This window comes from Petaurus breviceps, unplaced genomic scaffold (assembly GCF_028583685.1).
Source record: "Petaurus breviceps papuanus isolate PSGF00001 unplaced genomic scaffold, PetGlider_PUasm1.0 63, whole genome shotgun sequence".
NCBI lineage: Eukaryota > Metazoa > Chordata > Mammalia > Diprotodontia > Petauridae > Petaurus > Petaurus breviceps.
This window is the reverse complement of record NW_027186418.1, coordinates 2,660,175-2,671,427: the sequence shown is the minus strand read 5'-3', so window position 1 is coordinate 2,671,427 and position 11,253 is coordinate 2,660,175. Positions and strand designations below refer to the sequence as shown.

At 40.9% G+C, this 11,253-nt stretch overlaps 1 long non-coding RNA gene across 1 annotated transcript; it reads right to left on the bottom strand.

The window, feature by feature from the left end:
* Positions 1-377: 377 nt before the first annotated feature.
* On the bottom strand, positions 378-10,542 carry LOC138173628 (uncharacterized). The gene is made up of 3 exons (XR_011171468.1): positions 10,314-10,542; positions 8,168-8,263; positions 378-561 (listed from the first exon to the last, which is right to left on the bottom strand). It is a non-coding gene; the product is annotated as an uncharacterized lncRNA (long non-coding RNA).
* Between the last annotated feature and the right edge of the window lie 711 nt (positions 10,543-11,253).

Below are 11,253 nucleotides of genomic sequence, written 5' to 3'. Positions count from 1 at the left end.
TTTCCAAAGTGATTGTTCACATTTGTTTTAAGAGTCGCTTTGGCTTCTTCCAAACAAAGAAGAAAATTCTTGAAGCAACAAAGCACCAGAAAATTCTCTGCAACAATTCAAGCCTGCATTTCCAGACTCCTGCATGGACTCCACAATCTAGTCAAACTAACCCACTTGCTCATCCTCACATAAAACATTCCATCTCATACCTTTACACAGGCTGGCTCCCATTCCCAGAATCATCATCTCTACTTCTTAGAATTCCAGCTTCCTTTAAGGCTCAATTCAATGATTGCCTCATATTTCCTGACCCCAGCTGCAAGAGCCTTCCTTTCAGCACCCCTCCAAAAAAACATCACATTGTATTTAATGGTACATACCTTGTATTGTTTGCATGTATGTTCATGTGCTGTTTCCCCAGATAGAATGTAAGCTCCTTGGTAGCAGGCATTTTTGTCTTTGTTTTCCCAGTGCCAAACACAGGGACTCACACCAAGTAGGTATTCAAGAAATCCTTTTTCATTGACTGACAAGGCATACTTAAAAATGCCACAATGTTCTGATACATTCCTAGAGAGAGAATGGAGTACCATGGACCATAGAAATGGAAGAAGGCAGAGAAAGCAGAAAGTTCCTGCTAACCTGGGAATGCCCTAAGTGACTGAAATGAGTAAGGTTCTTCGGAGAGCTAGGTAATGGGAAGGGACTGGTTTCTATCAGATGAAACTAGCTTAGGTGTTCTGATGAGAAAAATCCTATGATGAAAATGAATAGAGTGAGCATAGAGGAGAGACCCATTCTAGTGTAATTACTCATGTTACTTTGTGTTAACTGGGGATATGGCAGCTGGGGCTTGGTGTTTAGCGTCTCATGCTGCACCAGAGCCCACACATCTCAAACACAAGAATTAGAAAGACAAGAATAATGACAGCTATGGAAGGATCCAGCCTAGCATCACCTATATGAATAGTACAACCTGAATTCTTTTCCGATTCCTGTCTGTGGAGAAGGGTGCTAGTTGCGGACATCACACATCCATGCTATTCTCAGGGTGAGAGCTCCCTCATGAGTTTAATAATTAGAGGAAAGAAGTCTGGGTTGAGCGAGAGAGAGAGAGAGAGAGAGAGAGAGAAAGGGAGGGAGAGAGGTGGAGATCATGCCAAAGTCTATGTGAATGTGCCACCTAAAGAGTGTGCCAGGAAAGACCATCTCTTTTGCCCTCTGTGGTAACAGACTGGCTCAGTGGTGGGGTTGTTTGGGGGGAGCAAAGGGGAATTGTGTCTCTGTCAGAGTGGAGGTGTCCATCACATGGTCATGGGAACAGCAGGGCCCTTTTTTCTGATGCTGAGTCTGGAGCCATTGATTCAGCTCATTGCTTGGCCGTGACTTGGATGGCTTTTGGGAAAAAGCCCCCTTTCCTGGGCTGCCATGCAGAAGAGGCTGTATCTTGTTGAATGGAGTCCATGTAGGATTCCTCCTTTGGTATTCCTCAGCCATTCATCAGAGTGCCCGTTCCCAGGAATCAGAGGGGACGGAAGCCTTTATCAGGGCCCGTGCAAGACTAAGCTCTGTTTTGCTGTTTCTAAAGAAGCTTTATTGTCTTTGTTCTCAGCATTGAACTCCTGTTCAGTGTAGTGTGGTGGAAAGGGCATGGGACTGAGAGTCAGGAGCCATGGGCTCCTAGTCCCTGCTCTGCTAACCTGCTATGTGTAATGTCACGCAAGTCATGCCTCTCAGGGTCTCAGTGTCTTCTAAAAAGGAGGGAGTTACACAAGAGCATCATCTTCCAGATTAAAAAATCTGTGTTTCTAAGTGGGCACAAGGGTCCCCATTCTGCATTCATGTCACACCCTAACAGTCCCACGACCTTAACTCTCCCAGTGTCCCCTTCCTTGAGAGCCTGCCACTGCCTTCAGCACCAGCCATGAAAAAGTGAGGGTGGGAAGTGGGGGCAGGAGGGGGTAAAGTTAAACATTCACTCTTAAAGTTTTAGCAAAGACAATAATGAGAAGGGGAAAAGGAAGATCTGTGACTTCATCATATAGGTCCCATCTCTTTGGACACAAATACAGCCCCGCTATGCTTTACTAGACAGTTTCCAGAGTATCTGTGGACCAGAAATATTCATTCTCTGGTCACCAACTTTCTGCAGGAGTCTCCATGTGCATAGATGGGCTGATCTTAGAATTGTAGATGGCACTATGCCCAAGGGTGAAACCATCAGTTTGTTGAGAAGCTGGGAAAGTTTATGCTCTCATCGCCTTCAGAGTCAAGTCAAATCAATAAACATTTAATAAGTGCCTACTATGTGCTAGAAAAACAATGAGACAGTGGAGAGCTTTTTGTAAAGGAATAACAAGGAGAAAGGAGAGGGGTGGAGAGAGAATGAAAAAGAGAAGGAAAAGGAGGAGGGAATAAGAGAAAGAGGAGAATAATATAAAAAAAAAAAAATTTGTTGTTGTCAATGTTGTTCAGACTTGTCATTTCCTTGGTGTGGGGAGTGCCCAGAGTGGAAACTCTTTCCACCCAGGTAGAACAATGACCCATTTGTAATGTATAATATTAGAGAGCACCTCCTGCATGCTAATTAAGTGTCTTACACAGGACTGGCTATACAGCTAGTATGTATCAGAGTAGGTACTTGAATCCTGGTCTTTCTGACTCCACTATGCTTTAAAAGGGAAGCTAGGTGGCACCATAGTGCACCTAGTGCTGAGCCTGAAGTCAGGAATACTCATCTACCTGAGTTCAAATCTGGCCTGAGACACTTTACTAGCTGTGTGACCCTGGGCAAGTCACTTAATCCTGTTTGCTTCAGTTTCCTTATCTGTGAAATAATCTGGAGAAGGGAAAGGCAAACCACTCCGGTACCTTAGCCAAGAAAACCCCAAATGGGGTCACAAAGAGTCAGACACGACTGAACAGCAACAAAATAATAAAAAAAGCAAATGACTCCCATTTACATCACACTTCCCTACCAGCAACCCTGTAAGAATGTAGTAAAAGAATTATCTCCATATTACAGGTGAGGAGACGGAGACTCAATAAAGTGAAGGACCTGTCTGAGATTGCTTGGCTAATACATATCAAAACCAGAGCTGGCTCTTTCGATTAAATTGCTCTGCCTTTTGAACTAAGGATGGGAAACAGGACTTTCTGATGAGTATGTATTTTGGATGGGGCTTGAGGCACCCACCCCCAAACCATTCCATCCCTCAAAACTGACTCATGCATTTGAAAAAAAAAACAAAAAAAAACAGCAAATCATTTTGGCCTCAGCTGTAACAAGCAGAGCCAGGCGTCTGTTCTGAAAGAGGAGGGAGCCTGGTCCCCAAAAAAGCGACATTTGCATTAAAGGAAGATCCCATCATTCTGCCTAGAGGCACAGATTTATCGCACAGTTGCTTACGTGCTTACCTATGCCTGTGGAACTTAAGAAATGTTTGAATACAGCTTGGGCATGATGGCTCAGTGCTAACCTCTGTCTGAAAATGAGAGGACAACTTTGCAAATAGCCCCAGAGAAATATCGCTGGCAAAAGATATGTCTCCAATGCAAGTCTTCAAACTCCAGAGTAAATAAAGAAAGAATTCTGGAGAGAAAAGTGTTGTATATTTTGGCAAAGGCTCCTCACTTTTGTGTAAAAGGCAACATGCAAACTCATAATTCCACGAGGGAAGGACATAAAGACAAAAAACTCATTTAGCCTGGGCACAGTCAAATGAACCTTTTCTGTGAAATTTCAGGGCAGTGATGTTTGCCAGAAGATTTTCCAGGAATTATTAACCTCTGAAGACTGTAACCACTATTTCTCCCCATCTGCCCACGCCAAGATCATCCTCCAAAACCCATAAAATGAAAGCCTAAAAAATCTGCCTGAAGAGCACTGGGCTTTTTTTCCCCCTCTTTTTAACAGGAATTTTTTTTTTAAGTCTCTGAGCTCTCCAGGAGAACCCAATTAGAGGTAGTGGAGGCTTTTCCCTCCTTGACCCCTAAGGACTTCAGGATAAGCAAAAGTGGCATTTTTCCATTTGGAGGGTTCCAGATGGTCAGTGAAACAGGATGCTCTTTCACATGTCATCCATAGCTAATTTTATATTATAGCTAATTTTATCCTAGTAGTTATAATTAAAAAAGACCTTAGAGATCATCTAGTACAACCCCTTCATTTTATAGATAAGAAAATGGAGAGCCTTGAAAGAAGATCACAAAGGCAATGACAACATAGTCATAACTAAGCAAGGGCAACCCGGGCACAGTCCCAGAACACTGAAATTCAGAGACCACTGAAAGCACCTGTACTGCTTCAGCAAGTAGAAACAACTGAGCTTAGTATCAGTAATCTATAATAATTAATAAACTCTAGGAAGCTACCAGATGGCATACTTGACATCACTCATCCCCACAGTTATTCCAGATAAGCAAATTGCCCACCTGGCCTTGCCCTGCTCCTTACTCAGAGAACCTCCCCCCACCATCAAATCCTATCCCAACTGTTTGTCTTTAAAAAGCTGATTGGAGTAGTCTTTGCTGCTTCTTGACCCCAGTTTGTTTTATCTTTACTGATTCCAGGAGCCAGAATTGCTAGTTATTGACTCTAAAGTGTTTTCTAAAACATACAACATCCTTCTCTGCTATAATTCTTTTCTCTTTTTCTGTTCAAATACATCACCCTTTTAAAAAAATTAATCACCCAGTATTTATTAAGAATCTACTATATACCAGGTTGTAATGGGAATGCAAATTTGGAAGATCTTCCCTGCCCCTAGGCTAAAGTGCACCTGAAGCCTGGGGTGGGAGGCTTGTTTTTCAGTAGATACTTCTTGATTGGCCAGTGAGTCAACAAGGGTGTTACATTCTCTGAGCCAGGAGAAGGCTATGTAAGCCCTGATGTGTAGCTTTGTTTTGGGGGCTCACTTTGAGAAGTGTTCTGTGATTTGATATGGATTCTGGGAAGCCATTGTCTGGAGCCCCCTCCCCCCCCCTTTGAAAACCCAGATGTTGATTGGGTATGGATGTAATGGCTGGACAGTTTGGAAAGCTGTCTACTTGATCTGTTTCTGTCTTGATAATTCTGCCTGTATACTTTGAAGTTTGGGGTGCTGACCTTTTCCCCCTGAACAAGGTAAATGATATATGGTCTGACTGATTAAAGTAAGCTTGTTAACCCATTTTGAGTTGCTTTCCTCTATCAAAGCAGATCCAAGAACCTGTATGGGCAGCCACCCTGAGGACACTTGGGGTGCTTGCTGCTACACAGGTACTGTTCTGAGCACTGGGGATCCAAATACAAAAACAATCTCTGCACATCAAGGAGTTTACATAGGTCCTGGGGGAAAGACTGGATTCACAGATAAGTAAATACAAGACAAACACACACAAAAAAACATACAAAGCAGTTTGGAAGGTGGGAGAAAGCACTAAAGTGGGTGGGGATGAATCACAGAAGGCTTCATGTAGGAGGTAGCATTTGAGAGGCACCTTGAAGGGAGCTCAGGATTCCAAGAGCTGGGCATGAGCATGGAGAGTGTTCCAGGAGCTTGGGACAGCCTGGGGAAAGGTACCCAGGTGGGAAATGGTTTGTGTACAGGCCAGCGTGGCTAGAGTATGGCGTACCCAAGAGAGAGTGAGACATGTAATTGTCCTGGAGAAATAGGCTGATGTCAGGTTGTGAAGGGCCTTAAATATCCCAGAGGAAGTTGGATATTCATGCCAGAGGCAATAGAGAGCCTTGGAAGGTTTTTTGAGTTGGGCTGTGACATAGTCAGGCTTGGGCTTTAGGACTATCAGCTTGAAAGCCTTGTGAAGGATGCATTGTGGTGCCGGCAGGCTGGATGTCTAGGTCAAGTGGACTCTCCTCTCTAGCTCATTTCTAAAGAGTTGATGTAACTGCGTACCCATTTCTTCTCAGGGTTGGCACAGAGCTGCCAGTTTTTCCAGGTGATGAAGACCACAACCTGGTTGCCACATATGCTGCTGGTGTAGAAGTATTCATTGACATGGGTCAGGGGAGGTGGTGCATCAAATAGGCTCTGGCCCTGTAGTCAGGAGGATCTGAGTTCAAATCCGGCCTCGGATACTTAACACAAAAAAACTATCTCTGTGACCTTGGGCAAGTCACTTAACCCCAACTGCCCTACCTTCCTCCTCCAAAAAAGCTAAAAAACCAACCAAAAAAAAAAAGTAGTGCTCAGTGCAAGCCCCCTCTCTCCTCTCCTGGCCTCCAAAGCCAGAGCATCAACCCACATAGAAATCCAACATCACAAAACCTTCCTTAACTTGCTTCCTGAGGTGTGGATGGACTGTGGTTTTTAACAGCAGAGGAAGGAAGGACCTGTGCTGGTGAAATCACAGACCTACCTCTTCCCTTACAAATTATTAAAGAAAATGGATTGAGAATGAAGGTATTTTAGCCAGCTCAACTAGCCCAATTCCCAGAGAGTTTCGTAGGGTTCCATTGCCTTCCTAAGAGAATGTTACCCATGGGCCTGGTCCACCTCCCTCCTTCTTCCTACCTTCCTTTCCTCCATCTTTCCTCTCTCCCTTTTCTCCAACCCAGGGGATGAATGTCAAGGACAATGTGTTGAAGGGAACTCTGCTTTGTCAAGAGTTCAAGGATCTGGAATTGAATATTCCATAAAGTTACTCTTAAAGATTTTTAGGGGGTAATTATGGATAAAGAAAAATGCTTATTTATAACTTTGTAGACATACAGTGTCTCCGTAAGGCCTTTAAACCTTCATGGTAATTTATACATGTGCCCTATTTGCCTTGATGTTGTTATTATTTGGTCATGTCTGACTCTTTGTGATCCCATTTGGGGTTTTCTTGGCAAAGATATCAGAGTGGTTTGCTATTTCCTTCCCTAGTTCATTTTACAGATGAGGAAACTGAGGCAAACAGGATTAAGTGACTTGCCAAGGATCACACAGCAAGTAAGTTTTTGTGGGCAAATTTGAACTCAGGTCGTCCTGACTCCAGGCCAGGCACTCTATCCATTGCACTACCTAACCACCACATTTTACCTACCCTATTTACCTATCTTTCTAGAAATGCATAATGTAAAGAGATGAGTATAGATCTTGGTTTAAAGAAAAGTTAATACCTATAGATTTGCACCTATAGCAATATTTCATTCCCATATGAGGAAAACTACATCTACCAATACAGGTCAGCATCTTCTCTGTAGCTCATAATCTTGGAGGACTCCCTAGAACAGAGAGGTTAAGTGACTTGCCCAGTTTTCACCCTACTCCATTGCATATAGCTTTTATGTGTCAGAGGCATGATCTTCAAGGCTAGTTGTTTTTTATTCACGATGCTATTCTGCTAACATAAACACAGACATAGAGACATAGACTTAGATGTATACATAGACATAGACATAGACATTGATGTAGCACCCCTTCTAGACTCACTTTTCCAATTTAGATTCACACTAGTAGTCTGGAGTTCCCAGAGGGCATCTCAGGGTTCTATGAGGTAATCCTGAACTGCTGGGGGTTTTTAGTGGGTTCCACATTATCAATCAAGCTCTATCAGCTTTCAAAAAAGAGGTTTATAGGAAAGGTGTATCAAATGGTTACAAAATGATCTCCCAAACTTGGGACACCTTCTCCTTGGGGAAAGTGAGATTACATTTAAAGCATAATGGTAATGAAGCACAAATAGAGAGAGAGAATGCATATGGCAAAGAAGTCCCTCAGTTCCTGGTCTAGGAAGTCTTTTGCTCCCTTCATGGAATCTTCCTAAAGCTCCACATAGCTCTCTATTGTTCTCTGAAGGTAACTGCCTAGCTAGATCCCATAGTGAGCTTTTCTCTCTTTTACAAAGAGTCATAATCTCTGAAGCTGCTGTAGTTTTTTTCCTGAGATGACTTTCTTTCCACATTTGTCTGCAGGAACATTTTTCTGTCAGCCACTATGGGGGCCACTACTATGGAAGTCTTCAAGAATCTCAGGATCTCTCAAACTCTCACAGTTGCCTGGTTATTCTGCTCTTGAAATATTCATTCCCCTAAGAAAAGGAAAGAATAGGCATACAAGAAACAGGCACCATGTGCTTACAGATGCCTGGTGGCCACAGAGGGACAAAGCCCACTATTCCTTCCCAACCCAGTACTTCACAGCAGAAAAGCAACCAGGAGATAGATCAAACCTTTTATATATGCACTCACCTAACTCAGCATCTCACAAGACAGGCTGTTCTGGTGCCATAGCCAATTAGAAGAATCTCCGTCATTGCACAGTACCATTTCCTCAGTCATACATGTCTAGAAACAGGCATTATATGTTGGATATGAACCAAGAAGGAAATATAGAAAACAACTATGTTTTATATACCCCCCTGAAAAGGGTAAATACAAGCATATTAGACCTTAGTTTACCAGTTCCCACCCTACCCCATTGCACATAAATATGGATTGTATAGTTATGATATCAAGAAAGATAGATTATATAGAAATAGCTGCAAATAAGGGGCTCTTAACCTAGAGTTAATTACTTTAAAAATATTTTGATAACTGGATTTCAATATAATTTATTTCCTTTGTAATCTCAGGTATTTTATTTTACACAATTAAAAACATTATTCTGAGAAGTCCATGGGCATCTACAGGGGTCCATAATACAAAAAAAAAAAAAAAGATCAAGAACCCCGGATATAATTATGGATACTGCATAGTCAAAGAAATAGATGTAGGTACAGATATGGATATAGATAAATTTACCTGTAGTTCATTTCTGGATTCAATAAGACAAATTTTGAGAGAAGAGAGGAAGATTTGAGCTTAGGAAGAAGAAAATTGTGAGAGTCCTTTAAGAGGGTTTGGAATTGTGAAGGCCAGAAGACAAATTTGGAAATGAGAAATTTTTGAGAAATGTGGGTGAAATTGAAGAATAATTAAAGGACAATAATCTCCATGTCCTGATTTTCTTCATGCCTTCTTTAAGAAAAGATTGAAGGAAGAACAGTGGGATCCAGGAGAATTCAGGGATATTAGGAAGTAAAGAACTGATGAGAAGATTTCAAGGAGAAGGATATACAGAAAAGGAAAAAGAGAAGGGAAGTATTGCGGCGGGTAAGTAAGAATAAAATGAATGAAACTGCATCGGTGGATAAAGCAAATTGGTACAGTGGTTTGCATAGTGGGGCAAGTTGGAAAAATAGCAGATTGGCATAAGGGGATGAGAAATTTGAGGTACAAATGTGGCATTGTTAAGACTAAGAAAATGAAGTTTAATGTGGCCATCGTTATTTAAAAGTGATAATAGATTGTAAAAATTTTAAAGAGGTGATGTTTATACAAAACTACCCACAAGTTGTTTTAGGGAAAAAAAGGCTCAAAATCTCCATCAGCAGGGTGAATTTTGTGGTGTCTTATAATATGCTCAATGTTTGCACTTTTGCTATAGCCAAATGGCTGCTATGTATGTTCCAAGTATGTGTTTATCTTTCTCCTTAAAAAGAAGGTGAAGGGACTGTAGGAACACTTCTCCACATCCTAAGTTATCAAGAACAATGAAATTCATAAAATAATCAAACAACAACAACAAACACCCCCCCCCCCAACAATACAAACAATAACAACAATAACAAAGAGCTTCAGTCTGGGCACAAAAGGGACCTGAATTGGCCAAGAAGAAACTTGAATTTTTGAAAGAAGTTGGAGAGTAGAAGAATATCACATGGAGAGTGAAGGGAAGGAAGAGGACAACTGTACAACTGGAATTACAAAAAACAAAGGTTAAGACCATTTGTGAAGATGAAGGCGCTGAATACCCTTAAGGGGAAGTAGCTGCTTGTTCTGTTAGAAATGACAAATTGGAGTCTCAAAAGTGATCAGGTGAGAGACTATCCAATAAGGGTTAGAATGAAATGATTGGTCATCCCTGCTCATTGGCACCAAAGAAGTTATTTGTGGATCTAGTAATAATAGAAAGGTCTGTTGTCTTCTGGGAACATGGATCCATAATCAATGACTCCAATGGTTATGTACATAATCAATCAATAAACATTTATTAAGTGCCTACCATGTGCCAAGCACTGTATTAAGTACTGGGGATACAAAAAGAGACAAAAGAAAATCCCTTGACCTCAAGGAGCAGAGAATCTTCTAAGAATAATAAAAATTGATAACAGCCAACCATTTTTACCCAGCTAAGCAGCTACGTGGTACTGTGGTTAGAGCTCTGATCCCTGAGTTTGCAAGACCTGAGTTCAAATTCAACCTCGGATACTTACTAGCTGTGTGACCCTGGACAAATCACTTATTTTTACCTCAGTTTCCTCATCTGTAAAGTAGGAATAATAATAGCACTTACCTTTCAAGGTTTTTGTGATGATCAAATATAGAAAGCATTGTATAAATGTTATCTATTTTATACAATTATTCTTATTTCTGGAGATTCATATGAGTCCAAATGATAATAATGAAAGGAACTTAAAATGTATTGTTGAAGATTATGAAGTCTCAAGCAAAAAACCAAAGATCTTCATTGTTTTCTTCATTGCAGCCCATTGAAGGAAAGATATGCAGAAGATCAGAAGATTTTATACAGAGAGCTAATGATATAATATGTTGGGAATTTTAACATCTGGCTAAGAAGATGGTGTTTGAGAATGGGATGATAATTCTGGACTGACTTAATATAATATACTTTTGGCCAAGAATAAAGAACACCTGACAAAGGTTGGTGAGTATGTATGTGCCTGATTTCCTGCCACTCTAAGCAAAAGGTCTTCAAACTAATAAGGACAAGAGAAAGCTGCTCAGGTACATCTATCAAGTTTGTTGTCATAGACAACAGGCTACAATAAAGGGAAGATAAGAGTTGAAACTTGCCAAAGTATATGGGAGATAACATCTAAGAAAGGAGACAGAAGTAAAATTAATGACTTCAAAACACCTGTGAAAATGTTCACTATTTAGGCAATAACAAAGAGGAACCAGGAGTCCCAGTGCAAAGTGGCACATTTGACCTTATAGATATCAATGAGATTTGGTGGGATAAAATGCATGCCTACAATACGGTACAAAATGGTTATACTTTTTTTCAGAAGCAATAGAATACCTTTAAAGTATCTGTAGACAATATAAAATATTTGGGAGTGTAAATGACAAGACAAACGGAGGAACTATATGAACACAGTTACAAAACATTTCCACACAAATAAAGTCAGATCTAAATAATTGGGAAAATATAAATTACTCATGGGTAGACTAAGCTAATATAATAAAAATGACAATTCTACCTAAATTAA